The sequence below is a fragment of the Bufo bufo genome, chromosome 3, assembly GCF_905171765.1.
Source record: "Bufo bufo chromosome 3, aBufBuf1.1, whole genome shotgun sequence".
NCBI classification, from domain to species: Eukaryota; Metazoa; Chordata; class Amphibia; order Anura; family Bufonidae; genus Bufo; species Bufo bufo.
This window is the reverse complement of record NC_053391.1, coordinates 666,204,382-666,231,348: the sequence shown is the minus strand read 5'-3', so window position 1 is coordinate 666,231,348 and position 26,967 is coordinate 666,204,382. Positions and strand designations below refer to the sequence as shown.

General features: G+C 46.0%; 1 protein-coding gene across 1 annotated transcript in view; it reads right to left on the bottom strand.

Moving 5' to 3' along the window:
* The window catches only part of PIGW (phosphatidylinositol glycan anchor biosynthesis class W), a 41,445-nt gene extending 27,970 nt beyond the window's left edge, over positions 1-13,475 (bottom strand). Inside the window, exon 1 of the transcript XR_005777778.1 lies at positions 13,208-13,475. The gene's annotated coding sequence lies outside the window, so the exon portion shown is untranslated. The remainder of the gene's footprint in view (positions 1-13,207) is intronic.
* Positions 13,476-26,967: the final 13,492 nt, after the last annotated feature.

Genomic DNA, 26,967 nt, shown 5'->3' with positions numbered 1-26,967 from the left:
CCTTAGAGCACTCCAGATCGGAAGCTACTAATAAGTCCTACTCAAGAATTTGGAAGATTTTTTTCATCATGGTGTTCTATGCATCAGCAGTCATCCACTGAAGCTTCCATTCCAGCAATTCTTCAGTTTTTGCAAGATGGTCTGGGCAAGGGGCTGTCCCCTTCTACCCTCAAAGTGCAGGTTTCAGCAATTTCAGCCTGCCTCAACAGGTCTTTTTCTCAAGAGCCCCTTATTAAGAGGTTCCTGAAGGGAGCTTCAAGATTAAAGCCTACAGTGATTAGACCTGTCCCTGTTTGGGATTTAACGGTCGTGCTCAGGGGGTTATCATCTCCCCCCTTTGAGCCCCTAGAGGAGGTGGAATTCAAGTTCCTTACCTGGAAGATCACCTTTTTGTTGGCCATTACCTCTGTAAAGCGAGTTGGGGAACTCCAAGCTTTTTCCGCGTTTGAACCTTATACTAGGTTCCTTCAAGACCGGGTACTACTTAGATTTCTGCCTACCTTTATTCCAAAGGTGCCTTCTTTTGACAACATTAACCAGGTGATTTCCCTGCCGACTTTGGCTCCACCCCCCTCCTCTGAGGAAAGAGGGCTTCATACCCGTGACATTTTGAGATGTCTTAGGATTTACCTGGAACGCTCCAAGGTATTTAGGAGAGATGAAAACCTCCTTATCCTCTTTTCCGGTACCCACAAGGGGAGGAAAGCCTCTAAGCCCTCCATCAGTCGATGGATTAAAGAGGCAATTCAGGAGTCCTATATGTCTCAGGGCTCGGAGCCTCCTGAGTTTGTAAGGGCCCACTCCACTCGGGCAGAGGCCACTTTGTTTGCAGAGAGAAGCTCGATTCCATTGGATGTGATCTGTAAGTCGGCTTCTTGGAGTTCTCACTCCACCTTTATCTCACATTATAGAGTGGATTCTAGAATTCATAGCTATTCCTTATTTGGCCGGACAGTATTAGCTTCCGCCAGGCATGAGGACCTTCCCATGGGGGTTTCTTCTTTCTAAATCCCCATCTGTGCCACTGGTTAGGACGTAAGGGAATCGTTAATTTCTAACGATAATTTGTTTTCCCTTAGTCCTAACAGTGGCACACAAATATCCCCCCCTTAGTTATACTTTAAAGTTGTTATTTTCTTCTTTTGTTTTTTCTCTACTTGTAACTACACAAGGGCCTGGGGGTCACGCCCCCTCTTTATTGGGGGAGGGAGGGTGTGTGTGTGTGTTTGTTAATTTTATTTAAACTTCCACCTGTCCTAACCAGTCCACAGGGGCAGAATACCCCATCTGTGCCACTGTTAGGACTAAGGGAAAACAAATTATCGTTAGAAATTAACGATTACCCAAAAGAGATTCGTTTTTTTTAACACCAAGGCCCCAAAAAAATGACAATAGTCACAATTAGGGTTGAGCGTTCATACTGAACTTTAGGATTTTTGGACCCCGGACCCGAACATTTCAGTAAAAGTTCGGGTTCGGGGTTTGGCTTTTTTATGGCGCTTTCCAGGACGTCCTCCATGACAGCACTACATGGAGGTTGTCTCCCCCGCCCACTATTGGGACAGGAAACAGAGAGGTTAAAAGCTCCCCCCCACCCACCATCACCAGTGTTTTTTCCTGTCCCAATAATGGACAGGGCAGAGAGTGGTCTCTTGTAGACCTGCATAAACCTTTTTTCTTTTCCATTTCGCCGGGCTAAAACCCCTATGCTGGGGTCCCTTAGCCTCCCAGCCCTCTCCAGTACCTGTGGGTCACGCGACTCGCGGCTGGAGGCGGGTATACCAGGGGCTGGGAAACGGTAGCCGCAACCCCGCCGGGGCTCTGGGTGGCAGGACGCTCCTCCAGGAGGGATCGCGTGGGAACCAGAGCGCTTCTCTTCTCACTTCCGGGTTCGGCGCTGAGCCGGAAGTGACGACTAAGCGCCGGCAGAGGAGTGCGCATGTGCGTGACCTCCGACGCCGGATCCAGTATGGCGGCGCCCTGCGGTCGATCCCCAAGCGATGGGAGAGAAAGATCCTAGGTGGACATAAAAAAGAAGCCCAGGAGATGCGCTATTTGCAATAAAAGGCTTCAGGAGTCATATACAAAGAAGCTTTGTACCGATTGTATTAACAAAATGATGAAAGAGGAACAGTCGTCCCTTTTAACGGACATTAGAGCCATCATTAAAGAAGAGGTCAAAGCGTCAGTTTCCTCCTTAATAACGCCTAAGGTGGCTGAACAGACCACCAGGATTAAAAGACCTAGGGAAATCTTGGAGTCAGACACAGAGGTCATAGAGGTGGAATATTCAGGGGAGGAGGAAGAAGAGGAGTCTTTACCTTCCTCATCCCATGAGGAGAGACGCAAGTACTGCTTCTCAACTGAGGATATGGATTCCCTCCTAACTGCAGTTAGACAGACTATGGATATCTCAGACGAACCAGCTAAGAGATCCATTCAGGAGGAGATGTTTGCTGGCCTGATTACAAAACAGAGGAAGGTGTTCCCTTTAAATTATAGCCTAAAACAAATGATCCAGGATGAATGGGAGGATGTAGAAAAAAGGCTGTTTATTCCTAGAGAGTTTAAAAGCCGTTTATCCGTCGACAAAGAGGACACTAAAATTTGGGAAGAAATCGCCAAAATCGACACCCCGGTCGCAAGGGTAGCTAAAAAAACAGCGATCCCATTTGAAGACTCCTCCCAGCTGAAAGACCCCATGGACCGCAAAGCCGATGGTCTCCTGAGGAAATCTTGGGAAGCTTCTGCGGCCTTAATGTCTACTAACGTGGCAGCTACTTCAGTGGCTAGGTCCCTTTTATTGTGGTTATCTCAGCTGGAGAATCATTTGTCAATGCGAACTCCCAGGGAGGACATTTTGGAGACTATCCCGCTCCTAAAGATGGCGACAGCCTTTACAGCGGACGCCTCAGCAGAGTCAGTCAGGTTCGCAGCTAAAGGCGGGGCCCTTCTGAACACCGCAAGAAGGGCTTTGTGGCTGAAGAACTGGTCTGGTGATCTCACCTCAAAGAATAAGCTATGTGCAATCCCCTTCTCAGGATCATACGTCTGGACAAAATTCTGGAAAAGGCCTCAGATAAAAAGATAGGTTTTCCTGAGACTAAAACTAAGAAGACACAGTTTTTTCGTAAAAAATTCCAGCCAAAAAACCAAACGTATAAGGATAAGGGGAAGTCGGGGAGATGGTCCTATCCTAAAGGGGGTAGGGGCAGAGGATTTCTGCTTAATCCCAACACTTCCCAGGACAAACAATGACGCCAGACCAGTCGGGGGGAGATTAAGATCCTTTCTCCCAGCATGGAGCCAGGTAACTCAGAACCCTTGGGTGCTCCAAATTATTCAAGAAGGGTACAAGATAGAATTCATATCTATTCCGCAACACAAATTTGTGCTAACAGGGTACGGAGGAGGTACACAACAGGAAAATCTTTTAAAAGACGTTGCAAAACTAAAAAATCTAGGTGCAGTCACTCGCGTCCCTGCGGGTCAGGAAGGCAGGGGCTTCTATTCAAGGTTATTCCTGGTCAAGAAGCCAGATGGTTCTTTCAGAACTATAATCAACCTAAAACCTCTAAACGTCTTCATAAAGTACCGTCGTTTCAAGATGGAATCAATAAGATCAACAACCCCCCTCATTTCTCAGGGAGCGGTAATGTGCACCTTAGACTTAAAAGATGCATATTACCATGTACCAATACATCCGGACCACCAAAAATTCCTAAGATTTGCAGTAAGGGAAGCAGACAGAGTAAACCATTATCAGTTTCAGTGCCTGCCCTTTGGGATATCAACAGCCCCCCGGGTGTTCACAAAATTGATAATAGAGATAGTGGCCTTCCTCAGACTGAAGGGAATAAAGATTGTACCTTACCTAGATGATCTCCTCCTAACCGCAGACTCTGCACCAGTTCTAGCGTCACAAACACAGACAACAATATCCCTCTTACAGGATCTCGGCTGGATCATAAATTGGGAAAAATCGGACCTAGTACCAGAGACCAAGAAGATCTTCCTGGGAACACTACTAGATTCGAACCTACAGAGGTCTTTCCTTCCACCTCAAAAACAACAAAACCTTGTCAAAAAATTGAGAGCATTTCAGGGGAAATCAGTGTGCACCATCAGAAATGCCATGAGCATTCTGGGCCTGATGACATCTTGCATATTTACAGTACCGTGGAGTCAACATCACACGAGAGTCCTGCAGAAGATGATTCTATCAGTCTGGGACGGAGACCACCGATCCATAGACCGGAAGATCCTTATAAAGGAGAATGCTCGAAGATCCCTGGATTGGTGGCAGACATCAAGCAACCTATCAAAAGGCGTCTCCTGGAATCTAAATCCGTACGTCGTAGTAACTACAGATGCCAGCCAACAAGGTTGGGGGGCAAAGGTTGGAATCTACTACTTCCAAGGAACCTGGAGCCAGACCATAAAAAACAGGTCAACTTCAGAGAACTTCAGGCCGTTTGGGAAGCTCTCAGACAGAGTCAGGATCTTCTGAGTGGACAGAACATACGAATCCTGTCGGACAACATGACAGCAGTCTCTTTCCTCAGACATCAGGGAGGAACAAGATACCCTCTCCTCCAGAATCTAACAAACAAGATTTTTTCCTGGGCAGAGGAGAATGTGCTGTCAATCTCAGCAGTACACCTACAAGGTTCAAAAAACCAGTCGGCAGATTTACTCAGCAGACACTTTATAGATCCAAACGAGTGGACTTTGAACAGACAAGTGTTTCTAGAGTTGACAGCCTCATGGGGATATCCGGACATCGACCTCTTTGCTTCAAGGGAGAATACTCAAACAACCTCCTTCTTCTCCCGGAATCCTGCCGATCACCCCACGGCCGTAGACGCTCTATCTCAATCCTGGAACATGAAGCTGGCGTATGCGTTTCCTCCTTTCCTTTTGATTTCAGTAGCCCTAAAGAAGATCAGCAGGGAATCGGCCAAAGTGATCTTCATAGCTCCCTTTTGGCCAAAACAAGCCTGGTTCCCGGTCCTGTCCTCTCTGAGTCAAGAAGAACCGATTCCCCTCCCTCTCAGGCCAGACCTGTTGCATCAGGATCCAATATGAAATCCGGAAATAAACAGGCTGAAACTAACAGCGTGGCTTCTGAAAGGGACTTGTTAAGATTACAGTGGTTCTCAGAAGAAGTAATAGCCACTATTCAGAGAGGCCATAAACAGGTGACCTCGGCGATTTATAATAAAATCTGGAAAAAATTCTGCTCCTGGATGGCGCTGAGAGGGAAGAATCCCCTACTCCCGAGTGTGGGAGATATTCTTGATTTCCTCCAGGAAGGGTTTAACATGGGGCTCAGGCCCAGTACCCTTAAGGTCCAAACTGCAGCCTTAAGTTGGTTTCTAAACTACTCCCTGTCAGAAAATCGATGGGTAAGCAGGTTCTTAAAGGCAACCACACGGATTAGGCCAACACTAAGGTCCCAGGTCCCTCCCTGGGATCTGTCGCTAGTTCTTAATGCCTTAACAAAATCACTTTTTGAACCCCTACACGAGAGTAGCCTAAGAAACCTGACCTTAAAAATGATGTTCTTAGTGGCTATCACATCAGCCCGTAGGCTAGGGGAGATCCAGGCCCTCACATCCGTGAACCGTACCTTACAATCTGTGAAGACAGAGTCATATTAAGGCTAGACCCGTCCTTTATACCAAAGGTAGCTTCTTCCTTTCATCGTAACCAGGAGATAGTACTACCAACTTTCTTCACAGACCCAAAGACCGAAAAGGAGAAGGAGTTCCATCTTCTAGACGTCAGACGTTCTCTCCTTTTCTACCTAGACGTTACCAGTACCTTTAGAGTGGACTCAAATCTGTTTGTTCAATTTTCAGGCCGCAATAAAGGCAAGAAAGCTTCTAAAGCAACCTTAGCTAGATGGATTAAGATAGTCATTAAAGAGGCCTATCAGAGCCAGGAGCTTCCCTGTCCCCAGGAGATTAGGGCTCATTCAACGAGAGCAGTCTCGGCTTCATGGGCCGAACATGCGAATGCTTCTATCGACCAGATATGTAGAGCAGCCACCTGGGCAAGCTCCCAAACCTTTTGTAAGCATTACAGATTAAATGTGTCAGGGAATATTGACCAGTCTTTTGGACGTAAAGTTCTTCAGGCTGCGGTCCCTCCCTAGTTATTGGATTAATTTGGTATTCCTACTCCATATAGTGCTGTCATGGAGGACGTCCTGGAAAGTAAGAATTAGTCTTACCGGTAATGATGTTTCCAGGAGTCCGACATGACAGCACTGGTATTTCCCTCCCTAATGATTAGAGTAATCTTCCTTTTTACTTTTTTGTACTATGTTACCCATTATTGTGTGATAATCTATAAAACACTGGTGATGGTGGGTGGGGGGGAGCTTTTAACCTCTCTGTTTCCTGTCCCAATAGTGGGCGGGGGAGACAACCTCCATGTAGTGCTGTCATGTCGGACTCCTGGAAACATCATTACCGGTAAGACTAATTCTTACTTTTTGAAAGGCTGCAGAGCAGCCAATCAACAAGCGTTTAACTCTGTGCCGTTAGAAGCCATCACAGCCATGCCTACTAATGGCATGGCTGTGATTGGCCAGTGCAGCATGTGACACGTCACTCTGCTCTGATTATTGTAGGGATAGGATGCTGCTGCTGTGAGGGAGAGAATAGGAAAGAATCTTTAATCTGAAGTGCTTGTTAACTCAGCGATCTACATAGATTTAGTTGTGTGGGTGGAGTGCACAATCTTTTTACCCTGCCCTGAGCCCAGTGACCCAGAAAAATAACTTTTATCTGTCTGTTAGGTGGGCGGCGGCGGCCATTTTATGCAAGCTCAGTGCACCAGCACTGCATCTGAACTTTTGTGACATTCAAATCCAAGCTTGAAATACTGCAATTATATTCTGGGTTTAAAAAACACAAATTTTTGGCAAAACACAACATCTGGTGCCTTTGCAGTCAGTGTGCAAGTTAAGCTAGAAATACAGCAATAATTTTCTGGGTTTTAAAAAACAACCTTTTTGGGCAAAATACTCAATTTTACAGCCCTTGCTGTCAGTGTGAAATTCAAGCGTTATATACTGCTGTCATATTCTGTTAGTAAAAAAAACACAGATTTTGGGCAAAATACTTAATATTGCAGCCTTTGCTGCATCTGTGATTGTTAAAAACAAGCTTGAAATACTTCAATAATTTTCTGGGTTTTAAAAAACACCCATTTTTTAAAATACCCTCCATCTGGGGCCTCTGCCGCATTAGTCAGTGTGCAATTTAAGCTCGAAATACAGCTATAATTTTCTGGGTTTTAAAAAAACACCCTTTTTGGGCAAAATACTCAATTTTACAGCCCTTGCTGCATCTGTACATGTGAAATTCAAGCGTTATATACTGCTGTAATATTCTGTTATAAAAAAAAACTTTTTGGGCAAATTACTTAATTTGCGGCCTTGTCTACATCTGTCAGTGTGAGATACACGCTTTAGACACTGCTGTGCTATTATGCTATTAAAAAAACACGCATTTTGGGCAAGAGCCTAAATTTGAGAAATATGAGGAGAGCGTCAAATAAGGGATGTGGCCCCGGTCGTGGTGCTGCTGGTGGAGCTCCTGTTGCAGGTAGAGGACGTGGTCGATCTGTGCCAGCTACACGCACAAGGGAAACACCTTCCTCAGGGGAGAGTAGGCGACAGAACCTGCAGTGGTATTTAGTCGGGCCTAATGCGGCTCTACGAATGGTGAGGCCAGAACAAGTACAGGCGATAGTAGATTGGGTTGCTGACAGTGCCTCCAGTTCCTTTACATTGTCTCCCACCCAGTCTCCTGCTGAAAGATCAGAGTTGGCACCTGCAGCCGATGTCAATCAGTCTTTTACCTCACCCCCTTGCAAATCAGCCAAACAGTCTGAGCCCCAAGTAATGCAGCAGTCTCTTCTGCTTTTTGATGACTCTGCTAGCAGGGTTTCCCATGGCCATTCACCAAGCCCTGCCCCAGAAGTGGAAGAGATTGAGTGCACCGATGCCCAACCACTTATGTTTCAAGATGAGTACATGGGAGGACCACCGCAGCACGTCTCGGATGATGACGAAACACAGGTACCAACTGCTATGCCTTTCGAAAGTGTGCAGACCGACAAGGAGGGCAGGGGTGAAGACTGGGTGGAAGATGATGTGGATGTCGATGAGGTCCTCGACCCAACATGGAATCAAGGTTATGCGAGTGACCTGTGTAGTTCGGAGGAAGAGGCGGTGGTCACACAGAGCCACCAGCACAGCAGAAGAGGGAGCAGGGTGCAAAAGCGGAGCGGCCTTCCCCTAGACAGTACGCCTGCTACTGCCCAACACAGCAAGGGACCGAGCACACCAAAGCCAGTTCCAAGGAGTTCCCTGGCGTGGCAGTTCTTCAGACAATGTGCTGATGACAAGACACGAGTGGTTTGCACACTGTGCAATCAGAGCCTGAAGCGAGGCATAAACGTTCTCAACCTGAGCACAACCTGCATGACCAGGCATCTAAGTGAAAAGCACGAGCTGCAGTGGAGTAAACACCTCAAAAACCAAGAAAGGCCTCTGGCTCCTCCTGCTTCCTCTTCTGCTGCAGTCTCTGCCTCTTCATCCACCTCTGGAGTCACAATGCCACCTGCCACCCCCGCAAACAGAGGATCTGCCAGCAACACCACCACCTGGGTCACCAAGCATCTCCACAATGTCCCACGGAAGCGCTCAGCTCTCCATCTCCCAAACACTGGAGAGGAAGAGGAAGTACCCCCCTACCCACCCGCGATTCCTGGCCCTGAATGCCAGCATTTCAAAATTACTGTCCTTTGAAATGCTGTCATTCCGTCTGGTGGAGACAGAGTTTTAAAAGCCTTATGGCGGTGGCTGTCCCACAGTACGTTGTGCCCAGGTGCCACTACTTTTCCAGGCGAGCCATCCCTTCCCTGCACAACCAAGTGGGGGACAAAATCAGGTGTGCACTGCGATACGCCTTCTGTGGCAAGGTGCACCTAACTATAGATACGTGGACCAGTAAGCACGGTCAGGGACGTTATATCTCCATAACAGCACACTGGGTAAATGCAGTGGCAGCTGGGCCTGAGGCTGATAGCAGTTTGGCGCATGTCCTTCCACCACCGAGGATTGCAGGGCGCTTCAGTTTGCCTCCTGTTGCTTCCTCCTCCTACTCTGCTTCCTCATCCTCTACCAGCTTCTCATCCGGTCAGCGTAACACCTTCACCACCAACTTCAGCACAGCCAGGGGTAAACGACAGCAGGCAGTTTTAAAACTTATCTGTTTGGGGGACAAACCCCACACCGTGCAGGAGCTGTGGACGGGCATGGAACAACAGACCGATGAGTGGTTGGTGCCAGTGAGCCTCAAGCCCGGGGTGGTGGTGTGCGATAATGGGCGAAATCTCGTAGCAGCTCTGGGACTAGCCGGTTTGACGCACATCCCTTCCCTGGTGCATGTGCTGAATTTGGTGGTGCAGAGGTTCCTTCAAAATTACACCGATATGTCAGAGCTGCTGAATAAAGTGCCGTCTGTGCGCGCTTTCGGCATTCTCACCCTGCTGCTGCTTGCATGTCAGCGCTGCAGTGTAACTTCGGCGTTCCCGCTCACCGCCTTATATGCGACGTGCCCACAAGGTGGAACTCCACCTTGCACATGCTGGACAGACTGTGCGAGCAGCAGCAGGTGATAGTGGAGTTTCAGCTGCAGCACACACGGGTGAGTCTCTCTGCGGACCAGCGCCACTTCACCACCAATGATTGGGCCTCCATGCGACACCTGTGTTCCTTGTTGCGCTGTTTCGAGTACTCCACCAACATGGCCAGTGCCGATAACGCCGTTCTCAGCGTTACTATCCCACTTCTATGCCTCCTTGAAAAAACTCTGCTGGCGATGATGGAAGAAGATGTGGCACAAGAGGAGGAGGAAAAGGAGGAGGAGGAAGAGGGATCATTTCATAGGGTTTCCGGCCAGTCAATCACAAGTGGCTCCGAGCGTGGGTTCCTGCACCCACAAACTCCAGGTAGACAATTGTCCAGCCAGGGCACAGTTCTAGAGGATGACGAGGTGGAGGATGAGGAGGAGGAACCGTGTTCACAGCAGGGTGGCACCCAGACCAGCTCATGGCCATCACTGGTGCGTGGCTGGGGGGATACAGAGGACACAGACGATACACCTCCCACAGAGGACAGCTTTTCGTTGCCTCTGGGCAGCCTGGCACACATGAGCGATTACATGCTGCAGTGTCTCCGCAAAAACCGCAGAGTTGCCCACGCTGCTGGATCCCAGTTACAATGACAACGTACAGTCCTTAATTCCGTCACTGGAGCGTTATCGTAAGATGCGAGAGTACAAGCGCACGCTGGTAGACGCGCTGCTGGTGGCATTCCCACCTGACAGCGGGGGCACAGTGGAAGCACAAGGCGAAGGCAGAGGAGGAGGAAGAGGTCTCTAACGCAGCTGGGGCACTACCAGCACCTTAGAAGGCAGGGTTAGCATGGCCGAAATGTGGAAAAGCTTTGTCAGCACGCCACAACAACCAGCACCACCAGCTGATATGGAACGTCTTAGCAGGAGGCAGCATTTCACCAACATGGTGGAGCAGTATGTGTGCACACGCCTACACGTACTGAATGACGGGTCTGCCCCTTTCAACTTCTGGGTCTCCAAATTGGGCACATGGCCTGAGCTTGCCCATTACGCCTTGAAGGTGCTGGCCTGCCCTGCAGCCAGTATATTGTCTGAACGTGTGTTTAGCACGGCAGGGGGCGTTATCACAGACAAGCGCAGCCGCCTGTCCACAGCCAATGTGGACAAGCTCACGTTCATTCAAATGAACCAGGCATGGATCCCAGAGGACTTGTCCGTACCTTATGCAGAATAGACATGTATACCGGCCTTAACTAGCCATTGTTATACTACAGCGCAATTGCTCATTGTTGTATTTTGGATATTTCACACTCTTTTGGAGTGTACCCTAATAAAAAAATATATATAAAAATTTAAACCAAAAACCAGTGTTGGCTACCTCGTCCTCCTCCACCACCGCTTCCACCTACACTGCTATGTCCACCGCCTCCTCAAACTCGTACTCCACATGGACCTCCACCTCATAAATCAAGTTTTTTTTTTTATTTGTACGTATGTTATTTTATGTCATTTCACTAAATTGTCTGTTACATTTTCTGGTGAAATTCACAAATTTTTGGCTGTGATATACCCCTGCTCTACCTAGTAGACAGGTTAATAAATTTCACAAATTTTTCTGTTACATTATTGGGTGTAATTTTTGCCGTGAATAAACCCCTGCTCTGCATAGGTGACAGGGACCGAAATTTTTTAAAATCATCTGTTCCATTGGTGGGTGACATTAACCCATTTTTGGCAATGAAAAACCCCTGCTCTGCATAGGTGACAGGGGATTAAATTTGTAAAATTCGCCTTTAATTGGCCCTTTCATTCGATCCTTCCGTTTTAATAAATTGTCCCACATTTCAGCTCGATCATATTGCAGCCATTGACCTCCCTTGGATGAGGTCTCCCCTTCTCGCGCTCCCTCTCCGGCGTGGAACCCTGATTCGCCGATAACCGTGATCAACATGGTAGGCTCAGAAAAGAACATCGAAAGTTGATAGAGAAGATATCCATATGGATCGTGGACGTCACAGGGACGTGCGATCAGGCAGAAGTTATCTAGAGTTAACAAAGCAGCAGCAGAGCCTCTCCTGGGCAACGTTTCCAAATCTAAAATACCTCAGTGACATTCCCTATAATTTTTTATTAATCATTCCAATAACAGGGCATCTTAGGAGTCCCGTATTGTTATTTATCGTCGCTACCTCCCCGAGTCGGGAGTGGGTAATTGCCGCGCGCCCCCTCCTTTCCTTAAATTTTTCCGTTTCTCCCACATTTCCGCTCGATCACAATTAAATTTCATCCATTGATCTCCCTTCGATGTGGTCTCTCTTTCTCACGCTCCCTCTCCGGCGTGGAACCCTGATTCGCAGCTAACCGTGATCAACATGGTAGACGCAGAAAAGAACATTGAATGTTGATAGAGAAGATATCGAATTGGATCGTGAACATCACGAAAACGTGCGACATGGTGGAGCAGTATGTGTGCACATGCCTACACAAACTGACTGATGGGTCTGCCCCCTTCAACTTCTGGGTCTCCAAATTGGGCACATGGCCTGAGCTTGCCCCTTACGGCTTGAAGGTGCTGGCCTGCCCTGCAGCCAGTGTATTGTCTGAACGTGTGTTTAGCATGACTGGAGGGGGTTATCACAGGTTATATTTCCAAATGTTTTGGGGTGTACCCTAATTTAAAAAAATAAAAATAAATTTAAAACCAAAAACCAGTGTTGGCTACCTCCTCCTCCTCCACCGCCGCTACCACCTACACCGCCACATCTACCGCCTCCTCAACCTCCTACTCCATATAGACCTCGTCCTCCTAGATCAAGATTATTATTTTTTATTTTTATGTATTTAAAGTCATTTCCCTAGCCACATTTGTTTGCAAAGCACTTGCCATGCTCTTAGCCACATTTTGATGCCATTTGCAGCCCTCTAGCCCCTCCATGACATTTTTAGAGCCATTTTAGTGCTCAAAAGCTCGGGTCCCCATTGACTTCAATAGGGTTCGGGGTCAAGTTCCCGTCGAACCCGAACATCCAGGTGTCCGCTCAACTCTAGTCGTCTTCCATGTGCAATGAAGAACTCTCTACCTAGGTCACAATTTACCAGGGTCGGACGTGTGGTCGCAAACCGACCTTTTTGATGTGATGCGGTGTCCTAATTTGTCTGAAATTGAGTGTGGGGGCCCCACGGAGTGTATAGCTTGGGGGACGCATGGGGACACGATCACTTGTTCTTGTTTCATGGTTTTATTGTTTTGGCCGGTGGTGGTGTGTTTTTTGTGCCCAGCAAAAGAGATAGACGGGCAAAGCGCTCGTATTCTCCACCTCCTAAAGCTGGCAATAAGAGGGCCCGATCGGTAGAGTGTCCAGAAGTGGACCCTGTGTCATCGGCTGACGCCAGTAGAAGACGTCATCGAAATGCGGCGCTCAGCACAGCACCCAGAATTATTCAGCAACAGCAAGTAGCGGTGGTGAGCAGGAATACAGCCAATCCAGCGTGTCAGCATGAAGAAGCAGTGATCACAGACCCTGAACTACAATGGATTTACAGCTTACCTGGATACAGCAAGGGAGAATCCTCTACTCCGGCACCTGCTAAAGTTCCTGAGGTCAGCGGTGAATTTCCTGGGAAGCTGAAGTTCCCTCAGTCCTCGGTTTCTGGGCAGGAGGTTCCATCTAGTGGTGAGAAACTACATGTACAGTCTCTGTCTAATTTGTTGTCTAATCAGAAATTTGTTTCAGGTTTATATCCCCTTTTTTCCGATTTTGTTCAAAATGAGAACACTAATTCGCCAGCTGGAGTTTGGGTTAGCCATCCAGTGGCAAGGGATTTTAGTCAATCTACAGTCAGCGCCCCTAATCTTGACAGGGGTTTGGGGGTATCTGAAGCCTGTGTTAAGGAGGCAGTATCTTGTGAGGTTTCACGCCTTGGCTTTCATTTACCATCAAATATTAACCCCTTAAGGACACAGCCTTTTTACACCTTAGGACCAGGCCATTTTTTGCAAATCTGACCAGAGTCCCTTTAAGTGCTGATAACTTTAAAACGCTTTGACTTATCCAGGCCGTTCTGAGATTGTTTTTTCGTCACATATTGTACTTCATGACACTGGTAAAATGAAGTCAAAAAATTTTTTTTTTTTTGCACAAAAAAATACCTATTTTAACAAAAATTTGGAAAAATTTGCAAATTTCAAAGTATCAGTTTCTCTACTTCTGTAATACATAGTAATACCCCCAAAAATTGTGATGACTTTACATTCCCCATATGTCTACTTCATGTTTGAATTGTTTTGGGATTGATATTTTATTTTTTGGGGATGTTATAAGGCTTAGAAGTTTGGAAGCAAATCTTGAAATTTTTCAGAAATTTACAAAAACTAAATTTTTAGGGACCAGTTCAGGTCTCAAGTCACTTTGCGAGGCTTACATAATAGAAACCACCCAAAAATGACCCCATCTAAGGAACTACACCCCTCAAGGTATTCAAAACTGATTTTGCATACGTTGTTAACCCTTTAGGTGTTGCACAAGAGTTATTGGCAAATGGGGAGGAAATTTGAGAATTTCATTTTTTTGTCTAATTTTTCATTTTAACCCATTTTTTCCACTAACAAATCAAGGGTTAACAGCCAAACAAGACTGTATCTTTATTGCCCTGACTCTGCCGTTTACAGAAATACCCAATATGTGACCGTAAACTACTGTACGGCCACACAGCGGGGCGTAGAGGGAAAGGTGCGCCGTATGGTTTTTGGAAGGCTGATTTTTATGGACTGGTTTTTTGACACCATGTTCCATTTGAAGCCCCCTGATGCACCCCTAGAGTAGAAACTCCCTAAAAGTGACCCCATCTAAGAAACTACACCCCTCAAGGTATTCAAAACTGATTTTACATACATCGTTAACCCTTTAGGTGTTGCACAAGAGTTATTGGCAAATGGCGATGAAATTTGAGAATTTCATTTTTTTGCCTAATTTTCCATTTTAACCCATTTTTTCCACTAACAAAGCAAGGGTTAACAGCCAAACAAGACTGTATCTTTATTGCCCTGACTCTGCTGTTTACAGAAACACCCCATATGTGGCCGTAAACTACTGTACGGCCACACAGCGGGGCTTAGAGTGAAAGGTGCGCCATTTGGTTTTTGGAGGGCTGATTTTGCTGGACTGTTTTTTTACACCATGTCCCATTTGAAGCCCCCCTGATGCACCCCTAGAGGAGAAACTCCATAAAAGTGACCCCATCTAAGAAACTACACCCCTCAAGGTATTCAAAACTGATTTTACAAACTTTGTTAACCCTTTAGGTGTTGCACAAGATTTAATGGAAAATAGAGATACAATTTCAAAATTTCACTTTTTTGGCAGATTTTCCATTTTAATATTTTTTTTCCAGTTACAAAGCAAGGGTTAACAGCCAAACAAAACTCATTATTTATGGCCCTGATTCTGTAGTTTACAGAAACGCCCCATATGTGGTCGTAAACTGCTGTACGGGCACACGGCAGGGCGCAGAAGGAAAGGAATGCCATACGGTTTTTGGAAGGCAGATTTTGCTGGACGGTTTTTTTTTTACACCATGTCCCATTTGAAGCCCCCCTGATGCACCCCCAGAGTAGAAACTCCAAAAAAGTGACCCCATTTTGGAAACTACGGGATAGGGTGGCAGTTTTGTTGGTACTAGTTTAGGGTACATATAATTTTTGGTTGCTCTATATTACACTTTTTGTGCGGCAAGGTAACAAGAAATAGATTTTTTGGCACGTTTTTATTTTTTGTTATTTACAACATTCATCTGACAGGTTAGATCATGTGGTAATTTTATAGAGCAGGTTGTCACGGACGCGGCGATACCTAATATGTATACAATTTTTTTTATTTATGCAAGTTTTACACAATGATTTCATTTTTAAAACAAAAAAAATGTTTTAGTGTCTCCATAGTCTAAGAGCCATAGTTTTTTCAGTTTTTGGGTGATTATCTTAAGTAGGGTCTCATTTTTTGCGGGATGAAATGACGGTTTGATTGGCATCTATTTTGGGGTGCATATGACTTTTTGATTGCTTGCTATTACACTTTTTGTGACGTAAGATGACAAAAAATGGCTTTTTTTACACCGTTTTTATTTTAATTTTTTTACGGTGGTCATCTGAGGGGTTAGATCATGTGATATTTTTATAGAGCCGGTCGATACGGACGCGGCGATACCTAATATGTATACTTTTTTTTTATTTATGTAAGTTTTACACAATGATTTCATTTTTGAAACAAAAAAAATCCTGTTTTAGTGTTTCCATAGTCTAAGAGCCATAGTTTTTTCAGTTTTTGGGCGATTATCTTGGGTAGGGTATGATTTTTGCGGGATGAGATGACGGTTTGATTGGTACTATTTTGGCGTACATGCGACTTTTTTGATCACTTTTATTACCTTTTTTGGGAAGTAAGGTGGGCAAAATTTCAATTTCATCATAGTTTTTTATTTTTTATTTTTATGGCGTTCACCGTTCGGGTAAAGTAACATAACCGTTTTATAGATCAGGTCGTTACGGACGCGGCGATACCAAACATGTGTAGGGAATTTTATTTTTTTCATTTTTAATCAGTGATAAATGTGTTTTTTGATTTTTACTTTTTTTTCACTTTTTTTTTGACCCAGACCCACTTGGTTCTTGAAGATCCAGTGGGTCTGATGTCTGTATAATACAGTACAGAACAATATATATTGTAATGCACTGTATTTTACTTACACTGAACAGATCTATGCTTTTAGCACAGATCTGTTCAGCACCATGGACAGCAGGACGCCTGAGAGGCGTCCTGTTGCCATGGGAACCTTCCCCGTCTGCTCAGAACTGCGCAGACGGGGAAGGGTAAGCACAGGGCTGAGGGGGGCTCTCTGGGGGCTCTCTCCCTCTCCCATCGGGGGGCTGCAAAGGCACAGCAGACCCCCGATGGGAGAGGGAGGGAGCTCCCTGCGCTGTTAACCTTTTCCATACAGCGGTCCGTACGGACCGCTGTATGGAAAGGGTTAACGGCTGACATCGCATCGCAGATGTCAGCCGTTTATACCAGGGTGCCAGCAATGTGCTGGCACCCTGGTATACCCACTAGAAGCCAACGATTATACCAGGGGAGGCGGGCGGGGGATCGCGATCCCGCCTGCCGCACCGCCCGCCTCCCGCACCGCCCGCAACCCTCCCCCTGCACCTCCCACCGGGCTAAAATCACTCGGGGGGTGCAGGGGGAGGGATACAGATCTATTTTAGGAATACTAAAGTTTCTGATCCCCGCGGTCAGGGACCGCAGGGATCAGAAACTGCAGAAATCGCAGCAAACCGCAGGTCTGAATTGACCTGCGGTTTGCCGCGATCGCCGACATGGGGGGGTCACGGGACCCCCCCGCGCATTTAGCCTAGGTGCCTGCTCGATGATTTGAGCAGGCACCGGGTTCCGATCACTGCCGGCCGGGCGGCAGTGATCGGAACAACACATGACGTACCGGTACGTCATGTGTCCTTAAGTACCAGGACATCATGACGTACCGGTACGTCATGTGTCCTTAAGAGGTTAAGGAGCGTATTTGCTGCTCAGAGTTTATTGATATAATGTCTTTATTACCTTCTAAAAAAAGAGCGTAAGTAGTGACAAAAAGGATGAGAAATCAGAAGAAGTCAGAAAGCGTAGTCAGCCGTGCTCTTTTAACAATTGGCTGCAGGCCTTTTGTATTTATGCATCAGTGTTAGGCGAAAAGCTTGCGGTCAAGTGCTGTGGTCTTTTCAGCACTTGGATACAATTCTGGAAGCATACCGTAATTTCGGTGGAATGGCCTGGTTCCATTATGATGAGATGTTCAGGCAAAAATTGGCTATCCACCCTTCTTTAACCACCTCAGCTCCCCTAGCCTTATTGACCAGACCACTTTTTACACTTCTGCACTACACTACTTTCACGGTTTATTGCTCGGTCATACAACTTACCACCCAAATTAATTTTACCTCCTTTTCTTCTCACTAATAGAGCTTTCATTTGGTGGTATTTCATTGCTGCTGACATTTGTACTTTTTTTGTTATTAATCGAAATTTACCCAAATTTTTGCAAAAAAAATTAAATTTTTACTTTCAGTTGTAATTTTTATTTTTTTTAAATACATTTCTATATAAATTTTTCTCTAAATGTATTGTTCTACATGTCTTTGATAAATAAAAAAAATGTTTGGGTAAAAAAAAAAATGGTTTGGGTAAAAGTTATAGCGTTTACAAACTATGGTACAAAAATGTGAATTTCCGCATTTTGAAGCAGCTCTGACTTTCTGAGCACCTGTCATGTTTCCTGAGGTTCTACAATGCCCAGACAGTAGAAAAACCCCACAAATGACCCCATTTCGGAAAGTAAACACCCTAAGGTATTCGCTGATGGGCATAGTGAGTTCATAGAACTTTTTATTTTTTGTCACAAGTTAGTGGAAAATGATGATTTTTTTTTTCTTACAAAGTCTCATATTCCACTAACTTGTGACAAAAAATAAAAACTTCCATGAACTCACTATGCTTATCACAAAATACCTTGGGGTGTCTTATTTCCAAAATGGGGTCACTTGTGGGGTAGTTATACTGCCCTGGCATTTTAGGGGCCCTAATGCGTGAGAAGTAGTTTAAAATTCAAATGTGTAAAAAATGTCCTGTGAAATCCTAAAGGTGCTCTTTAGAATTTGGGCCCCTTTTCCTACCTAGGCTGCAAAAAAGTGTCACACATGTGATATCGCTGTACTCAGGAGAAGTTGGGCAATGTGTTTTGGGGTGTCTTTTTACATATACCCATGCTCGGTGAGAGAAATATCTCTCTAAAATGACAACTTTGTATAAAAAAATGGGAAAAGTTGACTTTTACAGAGATATTTATCTCACCCAGCATGGGTATATGTAAAAATACACCCCAAAAAACATAGCCCTACTTCTCCTGAGTACGGCGATACCACATGTGTGACACTTTTTTGCAGCCTAGGTGGGCAAAGGGGCCCAAATTCTAAAGAGCACCTTTAGGATTTCACAGGGCATTTTTAACACATTTGGATTTCAAACTATTTCTCACGCATTAGGGCCCCTAAAATGCCAGGGCAGTATAAATACCCCACAAGTGCCCCCATTTTAGAAAGAAGACACCCTAAGGTATTCAGTGAGGAGCATGGCGAGTTCCTAGAATTTTTTTTTTTTGGCACAAGTTAGCGGAAAATGATGATTTTTTTATTTATTTTTTTTCCTTACAAAGTCTCATATTCCACTAACTTGTGACAAAAAATAAAAACTTCCATGAACTCACCATGCCCATCACGGAATACCTTGGGGTGTCTTCTTTCCAAAATGGGGTCACTTGTGGGGTAGTTATACTGCTCTGGCATTTTAGGGGCCCTAATGCGTGAGAAGTAGTTTGAAATTCAAATGTGTAAAAAATGTCCTGTGAAATCCTAAAGGTGCTCTTTAGAATTTGGGCCCCTTTGCGCACCTAGGCTGCAAAAAAGTGTCACACATGTGGTATTGCCATACTCAGGAGAAGTAGGGCAATGTGTTTTGTGGTGTATTTTTACATATACCCATGCTGGGTGAGAGAATATCTCTGTAAAATTCAACTTTTCCCATTTTTTTATACAAAGTTGTCATTTTAGAGAGATATTTCTCTCACCCAGCATGGGTATATGTAAAAAGACACCCCAAAACGCATTGCCCTACTTCTCCTGAGTACGGCGATACCACATGTGTGACACTTTTTTGCAGCCTAGGTGCGCAAAGGGGCCAAAATTCCTTTTAGGAGGGCATTTTTAGACATTTGGATTCCAGACTTCTTCTCACGCTTTAGGGCCCCTAAAATGCCAGGGCAGTATAAATACCCCACATGTGACCCCATTTTGGAAAGGAGACACCCCAAGGTATTCCGTGAGGGGCATGGCGAGTTCATAGAAGTTATTTTTTTTGCCACAAGTTAGCGGAAATTGATTTCTTTTTGTTTTTTTCTCACAAAGTCTCCATTTCCGCTAACTTGTGACAAAAAGTTCAATCTTTCATGGACTCAATATGCCCCTCAGCGAATACCTTGGGGTGTCTTCTTTCCGAAATGGGGTCACTTGTGGCATTTTAGGGGCCCTAAAGCGTGAGAAGAAGTCTGGAATATAAATGTCTAAAAATTTTTACGCATTTGGATTCCGCGAGGGGTATGGTGAGATTTAATTTTTTGTCACAAGTTAGTGGAATATGAGACTTTGTAAGAAAAAACAAAAAAACAAAAAACAATTTCCGCTAACTTGTGACAAAAAAAAATCTTCTATGAACTCGCCATGCCCCTCAAAAGTGATCTTTTTATAGCGCCGCAGCGATTTTACGGTGTTTTTGCAGTGATCAGAAAAAAAAAAAATTCTGTCACTGCGGTGGGGCGGACTGAACGCAAGTGTGCGCACAACATCAGGCCTGATCGGGCGAACACTGCGTTTTTTGTAGAGCCTATAGAACATGTCCTATTCTTGTCCGCAATTGCAGACAAGAAAAGGCATTTTCTAAATAGTTCTGGCAATGTACGGATCCGCAAAATGCGGAAAGCACATTGCCGGTGTCAGTGTTTTGCGGATCCGCAAAACACATACGGACGTCTGAATGGAGCCTTACGGGGGGTGATCAATGACAGGGGGGTGATCACCCCCCTGTAAGGCTCCATTCAGACGTCCGTATGTGTTTTGCGGATCCGTAAAACACATACTGACGTCTGAATGGAGCCTTACAGGGGGGTGATCAGTGAAAGGGGGGTGATCAGGGAGTCTATATGGGGTGATCAGGGGTTAATAAGGGGTTAATAAGTGACAGGGGGGGAGGGTGTAGTGTAGTGGTGTTTGGTGCTACTTTACAGAGCTGCCTGTGTCCTCTGGTGGTCGATCCAAGCAAAAGGGACCACCAGAGGACCAGGTAGCAGGTATATTAGACGCTGTTCTCAAAACAGCGTCTAATATACCTTTAAGGGGTTAAAAAAATCGGATCTACAGCCTGCCAGCGAATGATCGCCGCTGGCAGGCTGCAGATCCACTCGATTACCTGCAGTGCCTGTGTGCGCGCGTTCACAGGAAATCTCGCCTCTCGCGAGATAATGCATAGATGCGTGATTGTGCCTGAGCCAGCCTCCGGAACGCGATCCTGCGTTAGGCGGTCCGGAGGTGGTTAAAATGGGGTTTTAAGGACATTGGGCTTTGGATTAATTTAAAGGGGTTGTCCGAGTTATTTTTTTTATTCTTTCTATGTTTCTAACTAGGCAAATGTAACAGCTTTCCAATTAACTCCCTTTATCTCCAGTGGCTGGTTTCTCAGATTTTACTGAGGGTCACTTGACCTGTGATGTCAGCTTCTCTCCCTGCTCTGATAATGTTCAACAAGCCTGAGAGATCTGTACATGTCACTATGCTGGCCACGCCCCCTGCTGTCACTGTGCTGGCCTGGTCCCCCCTGCACTGCCGGCTGCTGCTTATTGCTCTCTCCCAGGATTCTTAACCCCTTTAGCTGCACAGACTCAGGGCTGAAGTGTTTACTGTGTAGCTGCAGGCAGTGAGGAGATGAATGCTGGGCACAGGAGCTGTAAGAGAAGTTCTGCAGAGCATTGCAGGTAAGGGGAAGATCCTGTGTGTATTAGCAGTGTCATTGTACAGCTAGGACTTGTAGTTCTACACATACAACATGCTGCTGAGTGTCCCAGCAGGCTGTCACGGCCATGGTCAAGGTCGTGACTCCTGTTACCGCATGCAGTTGCCTGCGGTCTTGGTGTTGTTGTCAATCACAGGTGAGGGCTATAGTATGTTGCCTCACCTGTGGTTGCCGCTGGCAACATTGTGTATGTGGCAGCAGAGCAGCCTGAGCGGTGCTAGGCAGCTTGCTGCAATAGGCATGCGGTTGCCCCTGGCAACCTTTCTTTATAGGTGTGCCTTTTATCGGTGTGCACGGGGTGTTATAAGTGTGTGTGTGCACTTCCCCTTTAAGTTTATGTCTATGTGATGTTCAGTTGATATTTTCCTTTTGTTATTTGGTGCAGCTATGGATCTGGGTTCCTGTGTGTGGATTTGTGTTTGCTGGGTTCATTGAATGTTGTGTGGACATCAGTTTGCCAGCACAGGGATCCAGTCAGCAAGGCTGTGGCAGGTAGGTGGAACTAGTTCACTTCACCTGCCATATCCATAGGACTGTTTGTGTTCCCCTTTTCCCTGCAGCTTGGCCAGTGAGACTCCTGTTCCTCCGTGTCCAGAAGGAACAGGTCGTCTTACCCTGCTCCTAGTTTAGGGCCATCCTGAGGGCCAGCAGGGACTTCAAGGTTCCGGAGCATGAGCCCTCCTACCATCAAGGTCGGCTCATGCAGCTAGGAGTCAGGGTCAGATTAGGGATGCGATTAGGAGGTGACCTGCTCCCTAAATCAGTCCTCCTGGTCGAGCAGCGACCACCATCTTCGATCATCGCACGGCTGAGGGTTTTCCCCATCCTCAGCCGTGACACAGGCAGACATGTCACTCAGAGCAGCACTTGTATTCACTCCCTTAGCAGTGTCATTATAAAGCTGAGCAGTGGCGTACCTCCGATAGATGCAGACCACGCAGCTGCTATGGGGCCCCTGAGGGAAGGGGGGCCCGCAGTGGAGGATAGGCCCCGCCCACTAATTACACTTGTATGGCTACCTGAGAATGTAAGCGGTGGAGAAGGACCTTTGGTGATGTCATAAACCATGTGACCAGTGCAGGAAGCCAAGGAATAGCAGAGCAGCAGAAGTCTAAAGGACCTTTGGTGATGTTATCATCATGTGACCCGTGCAGAGGACTGGTGAGGGGGCAGAGCTTCTGTGTGGTGCCTGGAGGAGAGGTTAGTGGTGTTCTGGGATAACCCATAACATCCTAGAAAAGCTGGAAGTTGTAGTTCTGTCCTATTATATCTCTCTCTATGTAATTTAAATGTATGCCCTAGTACAGTCTGGTAATGTTAAGAGTTGTAGTTCTTCTGTCCTATTGTATCCCTCTCCATATAATTTAAATTTATGCCCTAATACAGTTTGGTAATGCTGGGAGTTGTAGTTCTCTCCTCGTATACCCCCTCTCTGTAATGTATACTAATGCCCCATAATAAGTCTGTCCATACGGGAGGTTATAGTTATTTCTTTTTAAAGCTCTCACCTAGTACAACTAGATGATGTCCTATAATAATCTGGACATGCTGGGAGTTGTAGTTCTCACTTCTTAGGCTGGGTTCACATCACCATTTAGGTTTCCGTTTTGTGTGTGTTAAAGATGTGTGAATTTTATTCTATATTTTGTATTTCTAGGACTGTAATGAGTTAAACTTTTTCTTCTCCAAGTGCCTCCCACCCCTCTCTTTGTTTCAAGACTGTAGAAGAGAGGGGGGGGGGGGGGCAAAGTGCTGCGGGCAGTGTCTGATTTCTCATCTTTTTGCAGGTGTCCCATAGAGTGTGGTGGAGATGCGTAAGCCAATCATATGGCTTGATGATATATATTATTCACTGCCTATAGAGAAGCACCTCTTTGAAGTGTCACATATGACGTATGCAGTATTATTGTTAGATTGTCCGCCATTACAAAATGGCGATGGTAACGAGATGTTTACATTAGTTCACATTCCAAAGTGGTATTCACTGCGCAGATGCCAGGGTGTTATCTCTTCTCTCTTATCTCTTCTTCCTTTTTGACCAATGAAACAATGTTTAAGCCTCAGTGAGGACTGCCCTCTTCTGAAGATGTATAATACGGCTTACCTGATTTAAATAAAGTTAGAGATTGCTTTGACCAACTTCTGTGTCAGTGTTCAGTCTCTCAGCCACGCGTGGATATTAACCCCTGGGGGGGTATATTGATCTGGAACACCAGAGTGTATCTAAAATGCCCTAATTTAGGGCTGCTTTAACATGTGCAGGACTTTTTTCCGTCTAAAATAACGGATCTCCGACAGAAATTGCATAAACGGATGCCAAAGGTGCAGAACTGATGCTTGAAATACAGGATCCGTTTTTTTTCTTTATTTTTCTGTTCATCTGACGGATCAGAAGAGCGGAAAACTAAGCAGTGATGTGACCCCCGCCTTATACTCTCTCTGTGTAATCTCTACTTGTATCTGATAATAACAGCCTGGACATGCTGGGAGTTGTAGTTCTCTCCATTTTAACTCTCCCTGTGTTGCTCCCTAATTTCCAATAATAACAATCTGGTCATGATGAGACTTATAGTTCCCTTGTCACTATTATAATGTTCTGTAGCCGCTGAGGTGTATATTAGGCTTTGTTCACTTCTGTGCTGGTGACGTTCACTGTTCTGCCGTCATAGGAGCAAATGAACGAAAAATCACTGCAGTTCCGGATCTGGCACTTCATGGACGACAACACCCGAAGGATCCCGCTGACTATGATGAGATCTGACGGGTTTCCACCTGCCAGGCTTTAAAATTGTGTCCAGAATTTATGACCTGATCTGAAAATGAGGCCCCAACACAGATGTGATCAAAGCCTTTTAAGTTCTCTAGCATCAGATTATGATGTTCTGTAGCAGCTGAGGTATGTATTGGGAGGTTTTGCAGCAGCTGAAGTGTGTATTAGGAGGTTCTGCAGCAGCCGAGGTGTGTATTAGGAGGTTCTGCAGCAGCTGAGGTGTGTATTAGGAGGTTCTGCAGCAGCTGAGGTATGTATTAGGAGGTTCTACAGCAGCTGAGGTGTGTATTAGGAAGTTCTGCAGCAGCTGAGGTGTGTATTAGAAGTTTCTGCAGCAACTGAGGTATGTATTAGGAGGTTCTGCAGCAGCTGAGGTGTGTATTAGGAAGTTCTGCAGCAGCTTAAGGTGTGTATTAGGAGGTTCTGCAGCAGCTGATGTGTGTATAAGGAGGTTCTCCAGCAGCTGAGGTGTGTAGTAGGAGGTTCTGCAGCAGCTGAGGTGTGTATAAGGAGGTTCTGCAGCAGCTGAGGTGTGTATTAGGAGGTTCTGCAGCAGAAAGGGTGTGTATTATGAGGTTCTGCAGCAGCTGAGGTGTGTATTATGAGGTTCTGCAGCAGCTAAGGTGTGTATTATGATGTTCTGCATCAGCTGAGGTGTGTATTAGGAAGTTCTGCATCAGCTGAGGTGTGTATTAGGAGGTGTGAGCCATGAGCCGGAGGTCAAAATATAAAGACACAGCAACCTCTGTTTCTCGTAATGACCTCTTTATTGTAATGAACAGTGCACTTATTTATACACAGACCGACACAATAGAAACTGTCCTATTGACTTCCGGGAGGCGGGGCTTCGCAATGGCCGCATCTAAACAGAGCTCAGAGCTCCGGTCTCACCGCGGAGAGACGGCTCCCACGAGTGCGCCTGTCACGGTCACTCCCAGGCTAGGTGTTAGAAGGTCAGAGAGGCTGTCTGCACGTGATGTCATCTGACAGCCTCTTTTAATTTCACTTTGTTGTTGATGGTAATGAACACACCTCTAGTCAGGTGCAGCATAGTGGTCATTACTATTTAAGTCTGGCTACTCTCTTCACTCCTTGCGGTGTATAGCTTCATTTGCAAGTGTAAGAGCTGGTGTGTGTTGTCTCCTCTGGTGTTTCTGCTCTTTCTTCTACTTCAGGAATTAAGTGTCCCATTCCTTTGTATTTGTTTTCCCTGCCTTCTGGTATCTGGTCTGAGTCAAGACCCCTGTTCCTTCAGCCTTAGGAACGGGTCGTCTTTGGGCCCTATCACTACCTCAGAGCATTACAGGGAAGTCAGGCTTTAGGTTCCAGTAAATGAACGGTCCTACCACTGAGGTCTGTTCATTCGGTTAGTAGTTAGGGCTAGGGTTAGGATTCATTAGGTGGTGACCCTTTTCATCTCCCTAGCTTCTAGGCCAGATACCCCCCCCCCCCTGTTTTTGGTGTGGTGTTCCCTCCCAGACCTCGTTGTGACAGCGCCTGGGCGAACACAAGAGGACGGCGAGGACCGGATAGGGGTAGGACAAGGGTGCCAGCATCTCACCCAGCTATCCTAAATCCCCGGAGACCATCTCCACAGCACCGTTATCTCATAGCGACCGCGCTCACCGGAGGCTGCCTACAGCAAGCCCCTGCCAACCAGTGCTGCAGCGCTTCCAATACAAAGAGGCTGCTGCATCTCTCAGACACTGTAAAAGAACAGGGCAGAACAGGGGGGTGCTGCAGGGGTACATAAAACCTTACTATTAAGGGGAACATAAGGGAGGGCGCTTCCTCACTTTTGCTCCATTACTGCCCAGGCGCAGTCTGGGAAGTTATACTAACAACAGGGCTGCAGACTAGATCGCTGTGCCTCACTCCACATACCTTTTCACCTTCTCCTTGAAACCACAAGCTGCCTGTTGCCCTCTTTATAAAGACACTAAACGAGCAAAGCCTGCACTAGACTTTTACCCCACTGGACTGGGAAAGGCTGCAAGTTGCAGGAGACCCATTAGGTTCCTTACTTGAGCACGTATATCGGCATATTACTGGTGCATGTAAGCTCACCTCGTTGTCAACTATTGGATCTTCATATTGAGTGACTTATCTCACATCTGCTATAAGCGTTATATTTCCTACACCCCGATTCTTTACCCTTGACACTCTTATTTGAATCCTCATGTAATACAACTGATACCGTGACTCCACTAACATCCTTACATTGAAGTTCAGCCTATACAGAAAGTATTAAAAAAAAATACAGCTACTGCTAAGGGTCCCCGGACCCAAACCCGCAGTCAAATTCCTTCATCCCCGGCACATACACCTCCAGATCCTATCATGGAGACCTCAAAAGCGACAGCCCAGGCTATCTCAGATTTATTAATGCCAACTATTGATACAAGGATCGGTTGAAGGAAGAATTCAGACCATTCCAAGCGGTGCTGATGCAGAAAGGACTCCGTACTACAATGTTACCATGAACGGTAATCTTTTATTCAAAGTCGACGCGTTTCAGGGGTGAAATGCCCCCTTCATCAGAACAATAAAACTTTTACATGTGACCACATCCTTTGTCATTATTTCTTTTTGCACTCCGTTTGAGCGCGATGTGCACGAATCACAGGGGGTGGGAGAGGGGCGGGGTTAGGGGCAGAAAAGCGTGGGGGGTCGCTAGGATACAGTGAATCCCTTCCAGTTGGGAATCAACCAGTAGCCGGATTTAATGGGCGGCGATAGTGATCAGCTGGTTGACAGGTTTGATGGGCGGCGTTTATACCATATGCCGTGCCTCCGACTAACGTGTGGAGGCGTATACCAAGGCGGTTATGTAATCTATCTTGTGACGTATAATGGCCTGAAAGGTGAGTTT